The sequence below is a fragment of the Sciurus carolinensis genome, chromosome 1, assembly GCF_902686445.1.
Source record: "Sciurus carolinensis chromosome 1, mSciCar1.2, whole genome shotgun sequence".
Classification (NCBI taxonomy): Eukaryota; Metazoa; Chordata; class Mammalia; order Rodentia; family Sciuridae; genus Sciurus; species Sciurus carolinensis.
This window is the reverse complement of record NC_062213.1, coordinates 166,671,357-166,696,775: the sequence shown is the minus strand read 5'-3', so window position 1 is coordinate 166,696,775 and position 25,419 is coordinate 166,671,357. Positions and strand designations below refer to the sequence as shown.

Here is a 25,419-nt window from a genome sequence, read left to right as displayed (position 1 = left end):
AATCTTAGGCATTATATTCTAGCAGCATAAAATAGACCAAGACAGAAGGTTAGTCTGATACGAGCTGATTTGCTATAGTCAGATACACAAAGTCCTTTCCAACAAATAATTTTAATGACTGAATTAAGTTTTCTATTTTATGGTTGTAAATATTTTATTTATCCTTCAAAGGTGGGATTAAGATTGTTTAGAAAGTGAAAAACTAGAAACACGTAACGAATGTGTTCATGAATCTGTCTTACTAGTCATCCATATTGACAGCCTAGACAGTCTAGTCAGCTAGACACAGGATTGTTATCAGGGATATACAAAATTTTAAGAACTGTCCTACCTACCATCCAAATTGCATTCCAGAAGGAGTGTCACCTTATTCTGCATATTCTGCATTCATTCTCTCTCTCTCTCTCTCTCTCTCTCTCTCTCTCTGGATTGAACCCAGGGGCATTTTACCCCTGACCTACTTCGTCTGCCCTTCTTATTTTTTATTTTGAGACAGGGTCTTACTGAGTTGCCCATGCTGGCCTTGAACTTGCAATCCTCCTGCCTCAGCCTCTCGAGTCTCTGGGATTACAGGTGTGCACCAGACCAGCTGCTGATATAATTAGAAAAGAATTTTATGATGGAAAATAATAGGAGGTAGCCCATATATCCATTAGTAGAATGATTAAGGTATAGCAAAGTAACAGAAATTGTACAGACATTAAACATGATGCAATAAAACCACATCATGCACTAAGCATGGTCCCCAAACTTCACTCACTTAAAAATTCAGAGATGTGTTCTTATGCAGTTAATTAAAAATGGTATTTTTGCTGGGTTTTTCCAGTGCATGGGTGGGGAAGTGTTTTTATTTATTAGAACAGCCCACTATCACCAAGTCCACACCACATGGGACCTAAGAAGGTCTCCAGTGCTTAGGAGGCAGGCACTTCTGAAACCCATCCATTCTCCAGGCCCAACCTCCACAGAAAGGAAGAGTTGCAGCCCACACCGTGAAGCGCTGGACGGAGGACGGGAGCAACCGCCGACAGTCAGTGTGTGTTACGGGACCTGGCCTCATTACGAGGCGTCTCATCATGAATTTTCCTGGATTTACTGAAGAGAAAATGAGTGTAGGATTATGTTAAATGAAGAGTGTGAGCAAGGGCGAGAGGAAGGCAGTGAGGCCACAAGGAAGCTGAGCGAGATCTGCAGGACCTTGGGGAGGCAGAGGGAGGATGCCGGGTTTCACCCAGCGCAGCAGGAAGCTGCCAGACCGGACTGTGAGCTGAGTGCAGGGAGCCCTGGAATCCTGTCCGGGTTCTGGATTGAAAAAAGAATTCAGGAGGAGGAACAGCTGCAGGGAGAATGGTGGCTGTACGATTAGGAGTGTTTCTTCAACTCTCTCCACTGGTCTTTTGGGCTGAGGGACCCGTCCTGTCTCCAGATGGCAGTGGTGACAGCAAGACCCCATGCACCTCGGTCTCAGAACTGATCTCTCTCAAAGTGAATTTTGTGACACATGTATTTTAAAATAAAATTTTAAAACTCTCTATATTACATATATCAAAATATATCATACTGTTTTAAAAATGAACAAATCATTCTTGAGACTAAATCAGAGACAGAGTGGGACTAGACACCGGGCCCTAAGCAGCCTGGCAGTGAGCATTGTCCAGGTGTCTGGTCTGGGTGCAGGCGCCCATTCCTCCCAGCCCACCGCAAGCAATTGCAGGGCATGGACAAAGTGGGACACTCCCAGATGCCAGGCCAGTGGACCGCCCCCTGTCCTCTTCCCCTCAATAGCTGACAGAGGGGGACAGCCTTAGAGGAGACAGGGCATTCAGCTGGCAGAGGAATGTGCTGCCCAGGGTCTCCCAGGACTCAGGGCTCCCTTTCCCTCAGGGTGGGGCTCTGGGTGCCGATGCCCTCTCCCTCCTCTGCACCCCACAGCCTCCAGCTCCTTCCTTGAGAGGGGCTGCACCATGCCAGTGGAGGAGATGGTTGGTGTCTCACCATGAGTGGCAGAGACTCTAGGATGGGAGGGGACAAAGCAAGAGCCTAAGGAAAGAAGAAACTTTCCTCCTGGCAGAAGTAAATATTGCATGTACTTAGCATGCTTCAGTATCTGGGGTGGTGGAGGGGTGGCCAAGCCAATAACCAGGATGTCCCTTAAAGTCCTCAGATTCTATGTCTTATACCAAGTGATCCTGATTCCAAAACTCAAGAGTTGAAATTTCTATGCATCTGGGAGCCTAAAACGATTTCTCCCTCTTAGAGGATGCTAAGCATTTCAATTTCTATGTTTCTAAGATTCAATGACGGCATGTATCAGGCACGCGGACATTCTCTAATTCCGAGGTTATACTCAGATCCAACGGTTGCCATTTCCTAGTCAGCCCTGGAGCCCCAGTCACCAGCCCCTGCCTGGCCCCAGTCACCAGGAGAACAGGGATGTTCACCAAAAACTATTTTTATCTAAGTTCAGGAAAGTATTGGGATGTCAAGAAATCTAGAGGAAATGGCTGTTGAAATCTACAAAAATTTCTTGAAGGCAAAAATAGTCTACCTGTTTTTCCAGCAAGAACAGGACCATAAATGTTAATGTTAACATCAGGTATATATTTATGATTTCACGTCCAGCCTTTTTTTTAATCCTCTCCCCTTAAATCAAGCTAATAAGTTAACTCCTATGCCCATGTTGGTATTTTCCCAAATGATGAAATGTTCCTTCAAACCAATGGAAAAAATATAAAGCCCAAAAGGCAGGTATCCAGCAAGAGGACAGCGATGGGGGCCTGCCGGGTCCAGACTGCCTGGGGTGGGGGCAGCCAGGCAGCACCTAAGCCCCTCCCCCTGTCTCTGTGGGAGGGATCAGAGAGTTCTAGTCCCTGGCAGGAGTTTTCAACTTTACCATGCGAGAGAGTGATATGCATTCTGTATAAACCGTGCTTGAATTCTGAATTCTGATCTGTTCCCTGGCCAGAGGTGTGCCCTAAGACAGTCCTGCTGTGGGGCAGAGGTGGGTCCCAGCACCTCTGTCAGTGGAGGAGAAGACAACCTAGGCTCCGTGGGGCACCACGTCTGCTAGGGGACAAATAGTAAATGCATTTTCCACTTAGGATATGCTCAACTTTCTGAGGGCTTTATCCCCATGTCCCCATGGTAGGTGGAGCAGCACCTCACCCCTGCCCTGCAGGAAAAGGGCACCATGCAGAGACGCAGCTCAGAGACCAGGCAGTGGGAAGGGTTCCCTGTCCCTCAGAGATGCAGAATTTCTACAACCCATGGAAAAGGAGATTTGTTCCACAGACAGGTCAGAAAGGCTGGCAAAGCCACAGCTTTGGCTTCTGAAAGTGCCCCCTCCCCACCCCAGATCTGAATTCACCGACTCCCAGGGCCCCTCCTCTGAGAGGTTGCCCCTGACCAGCCCTGGCGGCCAGGCCTGTCCTCTCCTCTGCTTCCCTCCTCCAGGGCTCCCATCTGCACCCTCAAACCCCATTGCAGCAAGGATCTCCCCAGGGGCACACTGGAAACTCCTGGGAGACTTCTGGGGGTCACATAACTGGGAACCACTGGCATTTAGTGGGGAGGGGCCAACTCATTGCTGCCAAGGGTAGGTCAATCCTACACTAACTTTTTAATATCTTGCCAGATATTCAAACTATCTGCAAACAAGCACCCTGGTCATCTAAGCCTAGAACATAGGTCCATTTTATACATAAACACAAAGTACTTTTTTCATGGTCTTGACATACACAAAATTTTCCAGGCATGGAAGAACTACCATGTAAATTAGGGAAAGACTGTACTGTTTTGTTTGGACCTTGACCAAGGGTTGTTCACCACTTCTGAGTACCACGTCACCCTGGGCCTCTCTGCCTGTGACACTTGTGCACCCCTCAGGCTGGGGATGCCCGCGCAGGTGCAAATACCTGACGACTTCACCCCACCTTCTTGCACATTCAAGCTGAGCATGGACATGTGGAACCACACATGACTTAGGAGTTAGCTTCCTTTCATTTCTCCTTTATATTACAATTAAAACAGTATAGGGATTTTTTCTAAGTGATGGTGCAGAGGTGGACTACATTATGGATGAATTTCACATAAGGAGCGTAAAGGAAGCAGTACAAAGAAGGTCGTGTTAGAGAAAGGACATGCTGCGGAGGACCGTGACCCCAGTCAGCAACTCATTCTCCAGAAAAGGAAAGCCAGGTCTGCCCCAAGGCACAGAGCAAGTGTGACAGAGTCGGGGTTTGGTCCAAGTGTGCTCCTCTACCTCACGGGCACCCTCAGAGGGCAGGACTGGGTCTTGATTTCTTGGAATCTCAGCGTCTGATTCTAGATTCAGGGACAGAGTCTTGAACTCAGAAGGACCCAGAGGAAGGCAGGCACAGTGTCCCCATGCTCAATAGGGGGATTTGGCAGCCTAGGCCCTGTGCTAGGAACATGGCAGGGGAAAGTGTTAGGCTAACTCCAGGAACCACAGAGGAGGGGGCCCCAGAAGGTGGTTCTGCAGGACACAAATGAGACCCCTGAGATTAAGCTCATGTCCACACCCTGCCCACTCAAACTTCCCCTTCTGTTGCCTGTCTCAGTCCCCATCCCCACCCTCAGTCCCCACCCCCTCCTTTCCTCCCAAGCCTTACCAACTCTGCCTCACTTCAAACCACCATCCTCCACCGGTTGGTCTCGTCCCCTCCCCCAACACAGCCAGGGTTACCTGAAAAAAATCTGGCCCTGTCTCCCCTGCTCCTAACCCTCTGTGGCTCCCACTTTCCCAGCCCGCCTTCTCCAGCAGTTCCCAGCATATGTGCCCCTCCCTCAAGTCCCACGGCTCACAGCTGCCCAGACTCGCCCTGTTCTTTCTCCCAGCGTGCCCTCAGTTGTTCCCACACCCAGTGTGCCCTCGCCACCTCCTCGGTGCCACAGGGTCCTGGGTGCACTCCCTCTCTGTGCTCTGTCTGCCCTGTGAGGCAGTGGCTCTCATATAAGTGCATCAAATGCCAGCTGGGAAAGCAAATGAGAAAAAGAACAAATGGAGAAATCAGCGTATCGGGAGAGTTGGGCCAGGCCTCGGGTGAGGCCTGATCCTCTGCACCGGGAAAAACCAGTCTAGGAGACAAGAGGCAAGAAGTCCTTCCCTAGATGCAGGTCCCCCCGCTGGGCCAGCGGCTGCAGACCCACTCCAGCCATGACGGCTTGACTGGCTGAAATCCACTCAAGAGACCTCCTTGAGAGACGAGCGTGGAGACACAAGGAACGCTCCCAGAGATGTGTCCGAGGAAACGTGCCAGCACCTAGCCGTGTTTTCATTCGGAATGGCAGTGGGCGTCTTCGAGGGCGGGAGACTGGCTCAGCTGGCACCTCGGCAGTGGGCTTCCCAGCCATGCAGGACCACCCTTCCCTGACTTCTGAGGCTGCAAGGGGGCTCTAAGGGAACACACTGATGAGGGGAGGCCCATTCAGGGACACTGCTGCCACAACCACCGGAAAGAAAGCCTGCTCTGAAATCGCACTTCATCTCCATGGGAGGCAGCCGGGTTCTCCGGCAAGATGGACTCTGTGTTTGGGTTCAACAGTCCCACGTACAGTTTCCACCCTCTTTCCCACACTTAAGGTGAAGAGTCCAGGGGAAAGCTGGGCACAAAGGCACACACTTATCCCTGCCACTCAGGAGGCTGAGGCAGGAGGATCACAAGTTCAAGGTCAGCCTCAGCAATTTAGGGAGACCTTTGGCAACTCAGCCTGTCTCAAAATAAATAAAGCCTGAGGATGTAGCTCAGGGTAAGGTGCCTGTGGGTTTAATCCCCAGTACCAAAAAGGAACCAAAAGAAAAAAAGAAAAAGCAAGAAGCAGAGCCTCGTGCTCTGGGCCTTCCCTACCTGTTAACTCTCAGCCTCTGGGTCTCAGTTTCCTTTTCTATAAAACAAAGGAAGTAGACCCCAGGTGCCTCTAAATGTTCACATTCACACCTAATCCCAACGAGCATCGTGAGTCCCCTGTCAAAAGGCTTCCTGATCCAGAAAAGGGGCTCCTCCCTGCCCAGGTCCTGACACTGGGGACTCCTCCTGACTGATAGGCCCGCCTGGTCTGGCCTATGGTCATGTCCCCCAGAACCCAAGGCTTTCTCTAGACTAGGCAAAAAGGGCCCCATGTACCTGCCCCCTGAGCTCCTCCTGTGAGCCAGGCCCAGGCTGGGCGCTGGGACAGAGATGAGCCTGACCCTGCTGCTGTCTCACAGTAGCTGGTCTGGTGAGCCACAGAGACAGCAAACGATGCTGTGATGTATGTGCTAGGACTGACATTCCCTTAAGGACGAGGATACAAATCTGCCTTCCCTGGTCCTTCCTCCCATCAGTGCTGCCATGAAGCCCCCCTTCTCCTGCTACCCTCTCCCCATGTGGCTGGCTACTCCCACACATGCCAGGGTCCCTCCTCTGCACCCCATACCACGTGGATGGGGTATTGTGTCCACACCCCAGGGGGCCAGAGAATTCTGCCAAACGTCGCATCTAAACCACTCAACAATCTTTTTAAATAGATCAATTAGTTCATTAAACAGATGAGGACACAAGGCCCAGGAAGATAAAACACTTCTCTGGAATAACACACCTACAAAGAGGTAGACCTAGGCTTTAACCCCAAGGCTGGTGATTCCAGACTGTAGTCCTCAACCAGGGCAGTTCCCAGTGATCAGCCCCGTCAGTCCCAGTCCACTGGCTGACGACAGGCTGAGGAGGGCCATTCCTAGGGGAAAGGCACACAGTGAGAATCGCTGGCCGCCCACTGTAAGATGTCAGCACTAACAGGGCCCCGAGAGAACCTAGTCTCTGCCTCTCATATAAAAGAAAGGCCAAGGCCCTGTGAGAGTAAGGGCCCTGTTCCAGGTCACACTGAGGCCAGTGGTGGAGGCAGGACCAGAACCAGTTCTCCAGAATTCCAGCCAAGGCGCCTCCCTGCTGCTTCCTGCAGGCGGCCAGAGAAGGCAACACTCTTGTCTTGGCAGCTTGGAGGAGCTGGGGCATTTATAGGGACAAATGGCTCTGCGACTGTGTCTCAAGATTCTCTCATCTGCTCTGACAGACACAGCCCACATCAATCTCTCTGAAGAGATTAGGACACCGAGTCTGGGAGGTCACGAGGGCCGTGCCAGGCTGCGAACCAGGTCTGTCTGGGACAGGGCTCTGCTAGGCTGCCAGGCCACCGTCCTCTAGAACGTGGCACCTCACATTCATACCAATGACCTCATCAGTCTGCTGAGGCCCATGCTGGGGCCTCTGTGCTCCCGAGGCCAGCTCAGAGACCCAGCATCTTTTCTTCAGACAACCCTGATGTCACGGTGCTCCACCTTTGTAACACTTCTGGTCAGAGAAGAGGGTGAACAGAAGATGGAAAGAGGCCCACCCGGGCTGAGGGTGCAAGTCCCCTGAAGCTGGCCTGCTTTCTCCCTGCCCTCTACTGCCGTTCGTGCTGGTTGAGCTGTGGCAGTTCACCGCCAAGCTTGGGGACCCCGCTGGCCGCCCGGTCATGAATGAGCGCAGTGTTTGGGACCAGTCAACAAGATGGATGTTGTTTCGTTTCGGTTCCATGCGCTGTAAACATTCCGCGGCAGACGCAGCTCCAGGTGGTGTACTGGCTCTCACTCAGCAGCTGGGCCAGCCTGCAAAGGCCCATTAACACGGACATAAACAAGGAGGGCTGGGGAACAGAAGGCAGGGGCTACAGCCCCGTTCCACCTTCAGAGCAGAAATCCGGGAACCACCCTGGAGGTGGAGGCAGCCACCAGAGACTGAACAGGGTCCAGCCTGGTTTCTGTCCCAGCTCTGATGCTGAGCCGTCAGCTGAGTCCCACATCTCACCCAGGCCTCGGTTTCCTCTTCTGGAGAAACAGGAATGCGTTCCATGCTAGGCTGGAATAAATTACGAATGAGCTGACAGGACCAGCAGCTGTTTGAGGACAAGGACTAGATCTGATCCACTCTGGCCCCATGGTTAAGAGCATGGGCTTTAGAGACCGACAACCTGGTCTAGAATCTGAATGCTGCCACTCACCTGCAGTGTCGTGCGGTCCTGGCCAGGTAACCTAGCTTCTCTGAGCCCTCACCTGTAAAATGCAGAGCATACTTGTTGCACAGACTCATTGAGAGAATCGAATGAGACAGTGCTGCCAAAAAGGCACCTAGCTTGGGGCCTGGCATGTGATCAACAGAGGGTTGTCATTATTTGTATCCCCAAAGTCTCATCTAGCCAACTGGGAGCAGGCACACAGGAGAACCCAGGTTGGCCAAAGCCGGGGGACAGCCAGGTCTTCTGGGATCTCCCTCCTAGTCTAAGACCATCTTTGGATCCCTGTCCAAGCACTCAGCCTGCCTGGCGCCCCTGTGGGCCTCGCAGCCAGGTCCCAGACATCAAGCCGCATCAGGCCCGTGCGGGAGGCAGTTCAACTTGATGAACACTGATTCTCCAGGAGCCAGCTGGCCAAAAACCAATGTGTCAAATGACCAATTCATCAAAAGCCAATTAGCCACAAATTACTTTGCCAAATGGCCACATTCCCATAATTTCCAAATAAACAGTTACCCAAAACTTGTTTATTTTAACCATTTATAAAGATGACAATAATTTATGTTAGAGGAGATGCTTTTAGTTTGACTTAGTAAGTTTTCATTTTGTGTTCAGAGCATGTTAAAAAATATTAAATTGGTCAAAAATCTAGGATCATGGGTTGGTTTAGTCTTCTTATTTAGTGTTTACTATTCAGTTTAGTCCATTTGATTCAGTAATCAAATGTTGATGTTTCACACAGGAAATCTTAAGGGTTCACCATGCACTAGGTTGAATGGAGGCCCCTAAAAAGATATTCCCCTGCCAAATCTCTGGAACATGTGAATGTGACCTTCTTAGGAAAAATGATCTTTGAAGAATAATAAAGTTAAGGATTTTAAGATGAGATGATCCTGGACTGTCCTGTTTCTCCCTAAATCCAATGAGAAGCATCCTTAGGAGAGACACATAGACAGAAGAGTGACCAGAAGACAGCATGGCCCTGCTGATACCCTGGTGTCAACTCCTGGCTCCCCAAACTGTGAGAGAATAAATATCTGTTGTTTAAAATTTTTTTCATCATTTTAAATTTCCAGGTTTGTGGTAATTTGTTACAGCAGCCTCAAGAAACTAATGCATACTTCTTTCAAAAAAAAATCATTATTTTAAACCATTTTCTGTCTTGCCAATTCTTATCCCTTTTAAAAGGATGCCTTTACTAATTTCTCAGAAAAACTTATTAACCTTGGCTTGTTTATTTTTAGCAAGTAACACACAAGTGTGATATGGATGCTTGAGCTGCTTCTTAGTTTATTACTTTATCCAGCTTTTAGGACTTTTTATGACTTACAACCAACTTTTAAAATCCTTTCTTTACAATTTCATATTAATGGCTAATATATGTGTCAATCCTATATCTGCTCTTTAAAAATACTAATAAATCAAATTGAGAAATATATCAAGGCAAAAATATACCATGCCCCAGTGTGATTAGTTCAGAGTGTGAGTGGTTCTAAACCAATACACACAATTCACTGAAGCAGAAGAATAAAGGAGAACAGTCATATGATCAGCTCAGCAGATGCAGAGGAAACATAGTCATTCATGATGAAAATCTCAGCATACTAGAAAAATGGAAAAGGATTTCCTCCATATAAAGAAGTATATCAATGACGACGACAGTTAACATCATGCTTAACAGTGAAAGATGAAATGCTTTTTCCCTAATGTTGGGAATGAAGCAAGAACACCACACTCTCCACTCCTATTCAACACTGAGGTCCTGGCTAGTGAAGTGAGCAAGAAAAGAAAAAGGCACAAAGGTGGGTATTATGGTTTAGATGTGGGGTTCCCCAAAAGCTCACGTGTGAGACCATGCATGAAAGTTTAGAGGAGAAATGATTGGGTTATGAGCATCTTAACCTGATCAGTGCTTTAATCTGCTGATGGGGATTACTGGGTGATAACTGTAGGCAGGCAGGTGTGGCTGGAGGAGGTGGGTCATTGAGGAGGATGTGACTTTGGGTTTATATTTTGATCATGATGAGGACAATCAGCCTCTCTCTCTTTCTCTCTCTCTCTTCCTTCCCTTCCAGGTGCCATGTCCCCAGCTGCTTTCCTCCACCACACAATTCTGCCTTGATGATCTGCTTCACCTCGAGTCCTGAGGAAAGGAACCAGTTATGGACTGAGACCTCTGAAATCGTGAGCCCCCAAATAAACTTTTCCTCCTCTAATTATTCTTGTCTGGTCTTTTTGGTCACAGCAGCAAGAAAGCTGACTAAAACAGGAGGAAAGAAGAAGCATAACGCCTGGACCTTGGACAACACAAAAAAGCCCTAACAAACCTCCCAAAGCAAACAAAAGTAAATAAAAAGAATAATTAGCTTAGCAGTGTCACAGAAATCAAAGTCAACTTGTAAAAATTAATTGCAATTCTATACTACAGGAAATAATGGGAAAATCAAATTTAAAAGCAATACCACATATAACGGCATCAAAAACACATAATAATGCTTAGGAGCAAAATTAACAAAAGTTGTGTAAGAAATTTACACTGAAAAATATTAACTGCCACTGAGAGATGGTGAAGAAGACCAAAGACCTAAACAAATGGGGAGAGATATGATTCAAAATTGTTAAAATGTCAAATATTCAAATTGGCCTATAAATTTAATGCCATCTCAATCAAAATCCTGGCAAACTTTTTGGTAAAATCTGAAAGGTTGAGATATATAGATATCTATGCTTCTCCTTGGACTTAGGGTCCAACAGGATAGTCCAGGATGATCTCATCATGTGTATATGACCTAAAACAGCCAGAACAATATCAAAGATTAAGAACAAAGTTTGAGGACTCACACTATATATAAAGATACAGCAATCAGGACAGTATGGTGTTGGTATAAGAAATGATACACAAAAGAATGGAAAAAATGGCAAGTCTGAAATATCTATAAGTAAATCCACACTTACATATGACTTTTCATAAGGCGTCGAGGTGAGCCAATGAAGAAGTCTTTTTCAACAAATGGTGCTAGAAAAACTAGACAACCAAAAATGAACTTGACCCCTACTGCACACCATGCACAAAACTTAATTCACAATGCACCACTAATCTAAACTTAAAGCTAAAGCCATAAAACTAGAAGAGTGCACACCTTGGGACAGGCGAAATTTTCTTAGATCACAAAAAGCAAGCATTTAAAAAGTCAATTCACTGAATTGAATCAAAATTAAAAGCCTTTGTTTTCTGTAAACCACCATTTAGAAAGGCATGACAGAGAGTGGGAAAAGTATTCATATATATATACAAATATATATATATATATATATATATATATACATATACATATATTTGTGTATATGTGTGTGTGTATATATTTGTATCCAGAATATCTAGAACTCTTATAATTAAACAATTAAAGGATAAATATCGGTTAGGTGTGGTGGTGCACACCTATAATCTCAGCTACTTGGGAGACTGAGGCAGGATAATTTTAAATTCAAGGACACTCTGGGCAACTTAGCAAGGCCCTAAGAAACTTAGTGAGACCCTGTCTCAAAATTAAAAAATTAAAACTAAAAAATGAAAAATAAAAATAAAAAGTTATAACTTAGTGGTAGGGTATCCCTGGATTCAATCCCCAGTACCAAGAGGGGGATAAAAGAAAACCCAATCAAAATATGGACAACAGACTTAAACAGACGCTTCTCAAAAGAAGAAAACTACACACACGCCAATATGCACATGAAAGGTGCAGAGAAGCTTTGCATCTTTAGTCACCAGGGAAATAAGAATAAAAGCCAGGGCGAGGCAATGCCAGCCTGCTTGGCTGATGCCTACTCTGTCATCAAGGGCTTTATTCTTGATGGTCAGTTCCAAAGAGAAAACAAACCGCAAGTCTAGCTGCTGGCAGCTCCAGGCCTGGTTGGCAAATCTTGGCTTCATTGACCACTGCTTTTTCTTGATCTGAGTAGGAGGGAGTCAGAAAATAACTCCTCAAGGAGAAGACTCTTGAGCTAAATCCTGAAAGATTATTTGCCAGAAGACAGGTCAGGAAGAGCAGTAAAAGTGCAAGGCCAATCTCCAGATAGAGACACGCAATCGTGGAAGGTACTGAGGACTCTGGGTGCTTCACGGGGAAGTCCATGAAGTAAGAGGAGCAGGGCTGTGTGGGTGGGGCCTGGAGGCCACATCAGTAACCTTGGACTTCAGCCTCTGTCATGACGGAGTCAGATTCCATCACCTGGCCAGGACTGGACCAAATTCAAATAAGCAAACAATACCCATCCATTCATTCTTCATTTATTCAAGAATTCATTCAACAGAGACTGCTCACCACTGTTGACATTCTTGTCTCCTCTTCCTAGATGGCACCCCCTGTACCCAGCCCTGGGATATGCAGCCATCAAGGAGTAAGCTCTTGTGTGCCAGGAACTAGGCCTGATGCTAACATAAGCTAAAATTTTAAAAATGTTTCTCCATTTAGCAGATGAGAAAATGAGAAGCTCAGGGAAGAAACTGAGTCAAACTCAGGCCTGTCAGACTCCCAGACTCCCATTCGGCTGGGTCATACATCTGTGCAGAAACAGTGCCCACGCGCAAGTTGAAGGCCAGGCCCCACAACCAGCTCAGGGCGTGGGTGGCCATGGTGCCACAGGGGAGCTCACGCCAGCCTGCCAGGACGGTTTCTCCCGTCAGAGGTGGAACTGCCTTCCCCCACAGGGGTCCGGGTCCAGTGACCTTGGAGTAGCTGGGAGGGCAGCAGCCAGTCTCACTGACCCGCTTCTCCAGCAACTCTGGACAATGGCCGCACTATCCCTATGCCTCCTGGCAGAACCATGGGGCAGAGTGGGGACTGCTCTGGAAATGGCAAGGGAGGGAACAGGGCTGGGCACCCAGGTTCCATCCTCCTCTGCTCCAAGCCTACACCTCTTTGGCGTGACCAGACTCCGGCCAAATACTGCAGTTCCCATTACTGTGAGCAAGTGGGGCCGTTAATCCAGTTAGAGGCAAGTCAAATAAACAAACAGCAGACAACCATCACTTCCCCGGGGGCTGCCTCCCCTGCCCTGCCCCGGAGCTCCTGCCAAGTCTGTCCTCGACAGCCACAGCCTCGGTTCTGCACAGTGCCCCCTCACCCAGCTCGACTGCAAAGCCCCTCTTGTGCCCCTTGTGCCCCAGGGCTGATGCGCCCAGCCTGCACCCAGGGGCCTCTGACCTGGCCGGGGAGGCCTTCCCTGACCACCCCAGGGAATCTCCCAACCACACCGTCCGATCCTACCATCCAACAGCACTCATCATTACTTCAAACATCTCGTTTCTTGACGACGTTTTTGTTTTCTGCTCTCTGAGGACAGGGACTTGGTCAGTTTTGATCACTACCCAGTTCCAAGAATACTGCCTGGCTCATAATAGGGATTCGTCAAGTATTTGATGCATGCACAAATTCTGGGAGGCCCACCTTCAGTGGCACCCTCAGTGTATCCTTCCTGAACATCTCTGCTCTGCCCCTCAGAGATGCAGACCCCAGGGCACACTCCCTCATCACCTCCCTCCCTGAGCCCAATGGCAGGACCGCAGCTGATACACCCCTGCACCCTCACCTAACCATGACCGGCCCGCCCCCAAGGCTTAACACGTCTTCACTAAATAGTATGTGGACGCAGCTCAGCCCCCGCGTGTGCTAACGGTGTAAGGGTTCTGGGAACTGTGGAGTGCTGTGTGCGCACACACGCATCTTCCGTGGCCTGCTGGCCAGAGAGGCCTTTACCACCTGCCTGCTGAACTGAATCCCGGCCAGTGTCTGCCTCTGCCCTAATCCCGCGTCCCACAGCCGCACACTGGGAGCCCCCACCCTGGTTAGCATGAATCTGGAACAACTCGTTACCTGAGTGGCCTGGGAGGCTGAGGTTAAAAACCCAAGAGTGGAGCCCTCCGCAGCCCCGGCAGTGGGGGAGTGGGCCGCCCTCACATGTGAGCAGCAGATGGCCAGCCCGGCGGATCGGGAGGTTTCCATTTCAGTGACAATTCATTTTCAGTAATTATCCCTCTCTCCTTTAAAGTCACCTAAGGCAGCCCTCGTGGGCACGGCAGACCTCTTCCCTGGGCGAACTTTCAAGTTATTTGCACTTGTGGAGATGCGTAGAATTCAAAGCAGATGTGCCAAATTGAGCCTCCTGCTCGCTGCTCCATCTCCGATTATTTTCCCCCACCGGCCCACTGTAAATGTTTTTAAAATGGGACCCCAGTACTAGACATGTCAAACAGCTGAATTCGAGGTAGAGGGGGCTGCCAGCAGAGAAGACGGATGAAATTTAAAATCCCTTTCGACAGATTAACTAGAGACACTTTGAAGCCATAAATCATGCAGACAGTCTAGAAGAAGCTAATAACGGATTGGGGTTTTGTTCGTGTTTATTATCTCGAAGAGATAGCAGAATACAGGGCCAATCCGCCTGGTTGGTAAATCCAATGGGGACTTCCTGAAACTGAGTATCCACCAGAGGAAAGGTAGGGCAGGGAGGAAGGAAGAACCCAGGGAAGAGCTTAAACTGTGTACCTGCTGAGCTGGGTGTGGCTTATTTTGCGTAAGCCACAACACCAAATGTGTGAAGAAGACAACATTGTGCCCATTTTATGGATGAGGACTCCAAGATACTCCAAGATGACTGATTCTTGGCCAGAGCCCTGCCTCCTGACTCCAGAGCCTTTGCTCTTCCCAGCCAACAAGGTACAGGAAAAGGGGACCCAGTCTGAGGTCACAGGAGACCTGGGAAAGAGACAGCAAGGGTGTGAGTGCCACCAATGCCTTGCGGGGCCATTCCCCCAAGTGACCTATGCACTGTCCCCCTCCAGACCTTTAGCTAGGCTGGACACCCTTCCGTGATCATTTCTGAAGTTGTGCTCCTGCCAGCACATGGCCTGCGTCTCTGCTCTCCAGAGCATGCCCTTGGGGACAGCATTTTTATGCTCATTGTATGGATCCCCAGACAGCCTGCCTGAAGTAAGTGACTTCCTCCATCCCTGTATTCTCCATGGCCACACAGGAGGTGCCCAGTGCTGTGCTTTAATGGAACTCCCCAGAGTCCCAGCAACATGAACGCCAGCATCACATCTAACGAGGGCCGGTGGGTGCCAGGAGCGAGCACCCTACTCATACCACACATGTTTCTGAGCACCCACTCTGCAACACACTGTGGCAGAATGGCGGGGCAGCCTCGTCGCCACGCCTGAGTGCCAGGCACCTATGTGCTATCAGCCCTGGGGGAGGGATGTCACCACCACCCGACAGACAAGGAAGCCGAGCTCAGAAGGTCAAGTAACCTGGCCAGGACCAAGTGGGCTGTGCACCCGGCCTGCCCACTACTACCACAGATCCCTGCCCCTCACCTCGCAGGTGTTAGCATCAGACATGAAACCTGGTACAAAATGCAGGGTGGAGACAGGGAGGACTCCACGACCAAGGCTCAAATATTGGGACAGAAAAAGAATACCTTGGAAGATCAGAAGGGGTGGCCATCGGGGGAGGCTCACAGGCAGAGGCCAGGATCCGGACTCTGCCTGTTTTCAGCTCTCAGTGGCTTTCATCCCCAGCAGTGGGGAGCTTCTGAAACTACAGCTGGTCCCTGCCATAGACATCACACCCGAAGCTGGGGGTGGGGGCTAGGCAGCTGTGCTTCTGTGGGTGCTCCAGAGGACCCCGCTGCAGCCTGCTGCTGCCAGCCCTCCCTAGATCTGGCCACCACCACACTCCCAAACAAGGTCACCTTCATTCAAGGTCCTTCATAACCTAAATCGACACCACCACTCACACACACGTGAACACGGGTCATTTCACCAGCTGTTCCAGCTGCCCTGTGCCCGACAGTTCAGGGTGGCCGCGTGGGATCACACTGCCTGCAGAGGTCTGTGGAGTCAGCTTTTCCTCTTAGCATATGACTACTTCCAAGTCGTTGTATTTGCTCACTGTCTTTCCTTCACTGGAACACAAGTTCCTTGGGGCTGTCATCTCTCTTGGAACTCTATTTGCTAGATCTGTGTATTGTGCAAAGCCTGGAGAGCCTTCTGGATCATTCCTACACATGCACAGCCCTTGAGAAAGCACTGAGACAACTCAATATGTGCACTTTGGGTTTTCCTTTCTGAGCGAAAACTGTGGCTGGCTGTACAGATTCATTTGTGGTGAACTTGGGGGCAAACTTCTTTACAAAATGAAAGTAATTTCATTATCATATCTCTCAGACGGCTAAGATTTTTGATATATTTTTCCACTACAATTGCATGTGTTCAAGTCTGTGTATTTCTCTCTCTCTCTCTCTCTCACACACACACACACATACACACACACACACACACACACACACACACACATAGCATCTTACTACAGATTGCTATTTATTTAGTATTTGTTATAAAAAATACCCAATCAAGAGCATTTTCCCTTGTCACTAAGGATTCTTCAAAGCCCTTTTGAACAGCTGTATAGTACTCCGTCATGGGATTACACCATCATTTATTTAGCCATTCCCTGTCGTTAGGCACTAAGTTGTTTCCAATTTTTTGCTCTTATAAATAATACTGTGATGAGCACCCTTGCCCATAAATCACTGCCTGCAGCTCCAAATGCTTCCTCAGGCTCACTTCCAAGAAGAGGAATGACAGGGCAAAAGGGGCTGCATATTTTCCAGGCTCGCAGAACATTCTGTCAAGTTGCCCTCCAGAAAGAGCGTCCCAATCTACTCTCCACCAGTGACTGTGAGAGGGCCCGCGGTCCTGCATGGAGCAGCCATGTGCGTCAGGACTTCCTTTATCTGTGCTGATGTGTGAGACTGAAAGGATACTTCACTTTTATTTGGATTTGATTACCAGTGAAGGCAAACATTTGAAAATACCACTGGGCTCCCTGTGTTTCTTCCTCTGCCATCTGTTACCGTCCTTCAGATGATTCTCTGATCATTTTGAGGACTGTTGTTGTGTTTTAAGTATACCCCCTTTTCTCTTCGTAGCACACATACTTCCCGTTTCTAGACCACCTCTTGCTGTTGATCAGTTTTTACCTATAAAACATCTCAAGTACTCTAGCAGCATTTGGGTTCAGTCGCCCCCGTGGCCCTTCTGTAAACCTCACCCCTTTCCAACTAGACATCAGATAAATATTTCCCTGTAATACCTTCTAAATTTCTGTGTCTTCATTTTTCACACTTAACTCCTTAATCCATCTGGAATATATTTTGTTAGATAATGTGGGTGAGGATTTAGCTTTTTTTTTTTTCCTTTAATAGTTAACCAATTGTCCCCATCTGTGTTATATTTTTCAAGATCCTTACGGCAGGGTTTCTACCATCTCCCTGAGCAACACCACGGAGTAGCCACGATCGTAAGCGTCACGTGTGTGAACTTAAACGTCATACTTCACGAAGCGTTGTTCATTCATCATTCATTCACCACATCTTTGCTAAGCACCTGCTATGTGCCAGCAGTGAATAAAATGGATAATAATTTCTGCTCTCGTGGGGCTCCCCTTCTAATGGACAGTATCAGTAAATAAGTAAATTGTGCAGAACGGGAGTGAGGAAGAGAAAAATAAAACAGGAAGGAGAATAGGACATATTTGAAGAAATGATGCACTTTTACAGTGTCCAAAGAAGTTTTCACTGAGAAGTGTCATGTGGATACGGGGGCGGGGGACATTCCAGGCAGAAGCAACAGCCAGTGTTAAGGCCCGAGGCAGCAGTTGACCTAACTAATATTCTAGAATGAGCTAGAAGCTAGTGTGGCTGGATTGGGATAAACCAGAGGACACAAAGGAGGAGATGAAACCAAAAGAGCAAGAGATGTGAGCGGGCTGGGTGTGGTGGTACACACCTGTAATCCCAGTAGCTCAGGAGACTGAGGCAGGAGGGTCACGAGTTCAAAGCCAGCCTCAGCAAGAGCGAGGCACTAAGCAACTCAGTGAGCAACCCTGTCTTTAAATAAAATACAAAATAGGACTGGGGATGCGGTTCAGTGGTCTAGGGCCCTAAGTTCAATCCCTGGTTTCCCCCACAAAAAAATGGTGTCAGTGATCTCTGAACAGATTTTGTTTTACCACCACATCTGGATAAAATGAGGAGCTGGGGTGAGCTGAAGCTGACGAGCAGCAGTTCTTGGGTTTCAACACAGGACGTGTGTTGAAACTTGGCACTCTTGGTGAACGGGGTGGGCAGCTCCTTGTTCTGGGGGGCCGTCTCGAGCGTCTCCAGATAGCAAGCAGCTTCTCCAGTAGTGCGCAGGCCCCCTCCCAGCATGACCATCAAAACACCTCTGGACGTTGCCACATGTCCCCTGGAGGGCGCGCTGCACCAGGCGAGAACCACTGCCTTCACAGCATCCCTCTGGCCGCGGTGCCCACGGGGCAAGGGCAGCGAGGCCAGTCAAGAGGCAACGACAAAGCCGGCACTCAGCAGGTGGAGCAGGAGGCTCACAAGAGCCTGGGAGCCCAAGGCAACATAGCAAAACCCCATCTTTAAAAAAAGCCACTAAGGTCACCAGGGACCTGTGATGGTGGCAGCTTCAGCAGCCAGGAGGACAAGCAGCTGGGTTCTGGATGAATGTGTGTGGTGACCTCAGGACTGGCTGACAGATCAGTTTCGAGGAGCTGGAGAGAGAGAAGCATCAAGGGTGACCCCACACTTCTCATCCCGAAGCTCCCTGCCACTGACTGAGAGGGGACACCGCCGGAGCTCCATCCTGGCCGAGCGAGGTTTAGAGTCTCAGATTTGCTAATGAAAACGGGGCTGGCATCTGGACTTACAGGGGCTTCGGGGCCAGATCAGGATCCACAGCAAGTAGACGGGGTTTGAAACGCCCTGATACGGGATGAGACCACTAGGGAGAGTGTGACGGAGAGCGGTCCAAGGCTGTAGCCCTGGGCTCGCCAGCGTCTAGAGATGAGCAAGCTGAGGTGGCGGGAGGAAGGGGACAGAGGGGCAGGCAGACCTGGCAAGAGAAGCATCCTGAGGCTGTGAAAGGACGCGTCTCCAGGACCAGAGAACAACAGACTGTGTCCATGGCTGCTGACAGGACAGGGGAAACGAGGACCCAGAGCTGTCCCCTGTGAGGGCGGCAGGAGGGCCTGACTGGAGTTCAGTCATGATGGAGAACGACACTCCAGCATGAGATGTGCCCTGCTCCTCTGGTACAGCAATAATGGGCTCCTGGCTCCTCTTGTGCCCCTGTGGCATCCTCTGCTTCCACCTCTCATTCCAGCCTCTGTTGCAGGCAGCCTCCACAGGCTCCAGCTTTGGGCAGGGACAGCTGAATAAGGCCACTTACAAGCAGCACCAGCCAGGCACACACACAGTCCCAACCCCCAAGTGGGTGGAGGCTACACAATTGACTGGCTGATCGACTGATGGATCCATAGCCATGGGAGCCCCGGAGTCAATGCTTGACCAGCCTCCAGACGCACTGCAAAGGCCCCTGGGAAGGAGCAGCATTGGCTCTCCTGCTGCCTGACTCTCATTCCCACTCCCTGGGACCACTTCCCAAGGAACTACCCAGGAACTGTCCCAGAGCAAGAAAGCCTCTGCTCCACAGGAAGCCAGGCTCAGACAAATGGGAAGGAGAGACACAGGGAGGGAGCTGGAGGTGCAGAGTCAAGACAGGTTGGCTTGGTCTTGGCTTTTTAAAAAGATGCTAGAAATAACAGCAGGTTTGTATACTGATGGGAACGAGCAGCAGAGAGGCAAAAATTGATGCTGTGGTGCCCTGAGCAAGTGACAGGCAGGTCCTCAGCCAGTTACACAGCTGACCCCGAGTGCACCAGGGAGCCAGTCGCCACTAATTTCAAAGGATGGAGATGAACAGAACAAGTTCTCTGACCAAGCTAATTAGAAACCTTACAAGGGGGCAAGAATGGAGGAAGGAGGGACTGTATAGAGGGAAAAGAGGGGTGGGGGGGTGGGGGGAAGGGAAAAATAACAGAATGAATCAAACAACATTACCCTATGTAAATTTATGATTACACAAATGCTATGCCTTTACGCCATGTGCAAACAGAGAAACAGCATGTATCCCATTTGTTTACAATAAAAAAAAGAATTTAATATTAAAGGTCTGGGGAAGTAACTCAGTGCGAGAGCACTTGCCTAGCCTATGTGAGGCCCTGGGTTAAAGCCCCAGAACCACAGATTAATCAGTTAATTAATTAAAATAAAAAAACAGATCATTGATTTTAATAAAATGGAGAAATAGTGGGTGGAAATGTAGCTTAGTGGTAGAGGACTTGGCCTAGCTAGTGAGAGGCAGTACTAGAACAAAAAAGTGGTTATGAAATCATACTTGGTCACCTATGACAGGTTTATTCTATTTGAGGTATAGGAATGAAAATTTTTGCATCTCAAACAGTGAAAGACAATAAAAACATTTTCCTTTAACAAAAATAATTAAAAAAAAAAGAAACCTTACATACCCAGAAAATAAGAAACAAACTGCATAAATAATGGGTCAAAAATATAATGGAGATTAGACACTGTTTTGAACGGATTGATAATGAAAATTCTACTTATCAAAACTTGTGGGATGCTGCTAAAGGAGTACTTAGAGAAGAGTTATAGTTGTTAATGTCTCCACTGTGTTTGTCAGGAAAGAAGTGTCGATAAGTTAAATACCCACCGCAAGATGTTAAAAAAAAAAAACAAGGTCAAGATAAAATAGAAATCATAAAGATACAGAAAGAAATAAGCAATCTAAGAATAAATGCACACATACACACCACACAACAGAGAGGATCTGTACATTAATCTAAAGCTGATTCTTCAAAAAAGACTAATAAAATTAGCAAACGACTAACAAGGAAGATTACAATAAAGAAGGAGGAGGTACAATTAGTGTCAGGAATGAAAAATGAGACACCACTCGATGCTACAGGCAATAAAAAGATACTTAGAGAATATTATGGTTTTCTTTACGCCAATTAATTGTGAACTGCTGTCATAATGGACAAATTCCTAGAAAAATATAACTTGACAAAACTGATTAAAAAAGAAATAGAAAACCTGAATAATCCTGTAAGAACAGGCATATTGAATTAATGGATTTAAATGTTCCCACAGAGAAAATGCTAGGTATAAATAGCATTACCAGTGATTTCTACCCAATATTGAAGGAAGAAATAATTCTCTTACATTGCATAAGGCTAAGAAAACCCTGGTATGAAACCTCAAAAGGAAAAGCATAAGGAAGGAAAATTACAAGATAATTTCATTCGTGAACACAGATGCAAAAATTTTCAGCGAAATATTAACAAATTGAATCCAGCAATGTGTAATTGGGAAAAATACATTATGACCAGGTTGGATATATCCAAAAAGCTCAAAGTTGGTTTAACATTGGAAAATCACTTCATGCTGTTCACCACGTTAGTAAATTTAAAAGAAAATAATACAATCATCTCAACTACAGAAAAAGCATTTCTGCATTCAACATCCATTCCTGATTTAAAAAGAAAACTGTTGGCCAACCTGGAAAATTAAGGAAGTTCCTTAATGGGACAAAGAGTATTTACACAAAGTCAACAACAAACACCACAGCTGGTGGTAAAATATTGAAAACTTTCCCTTTGATACTGGGAGCAAGACAAGGAGGCCAGCCACGGTCATTCCTATTTGACATTACCCTGCATGGAAAGGAAAACAACAATCAAAAGATTAAGAATTTATGAGCAGAGCTGTGCTACAGTTTGAGTGTGTCTCCCCAAAGTTCACATTAAAAACTTTATTGCTTAACATGACAGCATTGGGAAGTGGGGCCCAGGGGAGGTGCTTGGGTCATGGGAGCAGAGATCTCTCACATGGATTAATGCAGTTCTTGAGAGAATAGGTGAATGAACTGTATGGGGATTCAGTCCCCTTTTCTCTATTCTGCACATGCCCACTTGCCCTTCCACTTTCTGCCTCAAATTGAAGAGCATAAGAACCTCACCAGGTTTGGGTGCCCAGTCTTGGACTTCCCAGTCTCTAGAACTATCAGCCAGAATAAACTTTTTTTTTCTTTATAAATTACCCAATCTCAGGTATTCTGTAATAGCACAGAAAACAAATAAGATAAGCAGATATCCACTCCCAGGTTTCTGATTCCAGTCACTCAAGTACTCCCACCTGTTGTCCCAATTTTACCTGTGTTCAACCTGCCCCTTCACTTGGCCACTTGACAAATGCCTGCTGGGCTTTCTGTGAGCCACTTACTCTCCTGGCATTTTTCTGCCTCTTGCTGCTCTCCACTTGGAGAGAGTCTGACTCCCCCTCCCTCAACAGGCTGTGTGCCTGGTGCAACGACCCCTGCTGTGTTGCTCTGTGAGCTGCACTGTCCCCACCTCAGCTCCTTTGGCTCCTGTGGGCAGGACTAGGCCTAATTCTGGCTCCTGCCCCTCGGCTCCAGGGAGCACTTGCTGAATGACCAACGGGTGGATGGAAGGTGAGCGCAGCATGGGGATGCAGTGTCCTAGGCAGGTCTGCCCACTTCACCAACAAGTACCGGCTTCTTGACGCTGCCATGCAAGAAGCTACCTCTCTCTGCTGGCTATTGCTGGAGGACACTGAGATCCAGGACTCAGGACCACAGTGACCCATTGATGGGGGAATGTTACTGCCTCCTCGTGAGCACCCCACAGCTACTGACAGCCAAGTGCTCCCCATGTCAGGCAGTGATGGACAGACAGGGCCAAACAGGCGGGGAGGAGAAGGATGTTCCTGAAGCAGAACATGCATGTGCAGAGACAGGGGCATCAGAGAAGCTGGCAAATGGGGCAACTGGAGGATCCAGTGCCAGGGGACTGACTGGACCTGCACAGGAGACACCCTGTGGGACGGCCTCCAGGCCTGGACAATAAATAACCGGGGCAGGGAGACAGCCAGGATCCACGCTGGGTTCAGAGAGATGACTCCGCTTGGGTTGAAGATGGATCCACACGAGGCAGCAACTGCCATGCAGGAGGAGCCCGTGGCCACACAACACTGGGGCACAGGGGCTCCCACCTGGGTGGCAGCGTACGTGGGAGTGGAAGCAGGAAAGGCGTCTCTGGACTAAGGGAGGGCTCCCTTTTCTTCTCATTGTGACAGACAATAACCACAGGCCTGTCTGGCTGGTGCTGGACACCAAAATGACTAAAGAGAGGGCGCCTGCTGGCTCCACTACCGTCACAGCCACCACCGGCTGAGCACCTGCAACCAAAAATCCAAACTCCAAGATCCTCTGAAATCCAGAACTCTTTTTCTTCATAAATCGTGCTTAATAATTCTGCAACATCTTGATTGGATTTTTTATTGGTGCATTATAATTGTACACAATAGTGGAATTCGTTGTTACATATTCACACATGCACACAACATAATCTGGTCTATTTTGTTTCCCAGTACCTTCCCTATCTCTTCCCTCCCCTCTCCCCACTTCCCCCCAAGTCCTTTCTGTTTTCATGAGACACCTCCCACTTCTTTTTTCTCTCTGACTTCCACATATGAGAGAAAACATAGGACCCTTGACCTTCTGAGTTTGGCTTATTTCGCTTAACATAATGTTCTTGAGTTCCATCCATTTTCCTGCAAGTGACATAATTTCATTCTTCTTTGTGACTGCATACACATCACATTTTCTTTATCCATTCATCCACTGACAGACACCTAGGCTGGTTCCATTGTTTGGCTATCTGGATCATGCTGCTCTAAACATGGGCATGCATGTATCACATGACGACTTTAATTCTTCGGGATAAATACCAAGGAGTGGTATAGCTGGGTCGTATGGGGTTCCATGCCTAGTCTTTTGAGGAACCTCTATACTGATTTCCATAATTGAAATCCAAAAATTTTTGAGCATTGACAGGATGTTTGAAAAGTTCTGATTTTCGGAATTTTTTTGGTAGCAAAATTAGGGATGAGCAAGTAGTAAAATCTATGCAAATATTTCAAAATCTGAGAGACCCTGGAATCTAAAACATTTCTGGCACCAAGCATTTTGGATAAAGGATACTTAACCCATACAATGGGTGTCGGCTGCAGGAAGGGAAGGCTGAGCAAAACAGTATCAGCCCAAAGGGACAGGCTTCCTCCAGATGGGCTCAGGCCCTCAGATGACAGATGAGGCTGAGAGCTGCACAAGACTGACCAGGGGTCACTGCAGAATCAGAGTCCAGAACTGGCTGACTGAACCTGAGCCCAGCATGTCCTCCTTCCTTCCTTGTGCTACCTCCCAACCCCAGCAGGGCCACCAAGGTTCTGTGGAGCAGTGGCAAGGACCCTAGGACTCAGGGAGTAGGGAGTCCCATGTCCATGTCACAACTACACACTGCTGTGAGGTCCTGGCCAGCCCACCTCACTGCCCAAAGGCCCCTTTCCAACCCTAAAATCCTATGGAATCAAAGGCCAAAGGAGGACCAGGCAGAAGCAGCCAGTAGACATGAGGCTGGGAGTGAACTGGAGGGAGGGAGAGGGAGGCCCTGGGAAGAGGTCGAACAGGAAAACAAGTGGTAGGACCCTGGGAAAGGCTCGACTTGACAGAAGATCTCAGGCAGGCTCTGGGTGCTCTGGGGCTGGTGCCTCATCCATACTTGCGGGCAGGGAGGGGAAGCAGAGGGGGTGTGGCAGACCAGAGGACCCCCAGGGTCCTGCAGCTTTGCAGAGTTATTAAGAGCACAGGTCAAAACTCAAGGGTTGAAACCAGAATCTGTCACTGGTAACCGTGACTTGGAGCAAGTCCTCAGTCACTCTGAGCCTTGATTTCCTTACGTGTAAAATGGAGGTAACATCACTAACCCCCAAAGGGTCATTCTAGAGATCCAACTGCACCAGAGGACACAGAGGAGCCACACGACACTGGAGGCACTCTCTGGTTTACACAGAGGGAGCCCTGGGGAGGCAGGGGAGGGTGTGGCCACAGGGGCCACTGAACAGTGGGCCCAGGAGGACCGCAGAAACCCCTCCTGGCTGTGCAGGCTGACACCACCATGCCAGGCTGCCAGGGAAGTCTCTCCAGTGTGCAGCTGGGCTACCCTCATGGAAGCTATTTTCCTCGGTCCCCTCTCTCTCCCACTGGGCTACTCCAAGGCCTGTCCATCTCCTCAGGCTGGCAGCAGGCGCCCCGTAAATCAATCAGTACATTCCAAGCAGGTGCTCACAAGCTGTTTTCATTGGAACCCGGGCCCTTTTTCTGTGGCTGCAGTGAGACCAGACGGTCAGGTGACTCACAATGTGACAGAGGACTGGAGCTGGATCCACCAGAGGGTGACGATAATATTTTCTTTCCTGTCTTACCTTGGAGACAGGGTGGGGATTTCTTCCCAGCCCTCTCTCCAGGCCGAAAGGCAAACTCAGGTTTATTCAGTGAATATTTATAGGGCCTGGGGCTGGCAA

The 25,419-nt window shown here is 48.5% G+C and overlaps 1 protein-coding gene across 3 annotated transcripts in view; it reads right to left on the bottom strand.

The window, feature by feature from the left end:
- Positions 1-25,419, bottom strand: part of Glis1 (GLIS family zinc finger 1) — a 200,072-nt gene that overhangs the window by 90,106 nt on the left and 84,547 nt on the right. The gene's annotated exons all lie outside the window — the stretch shown is intronic.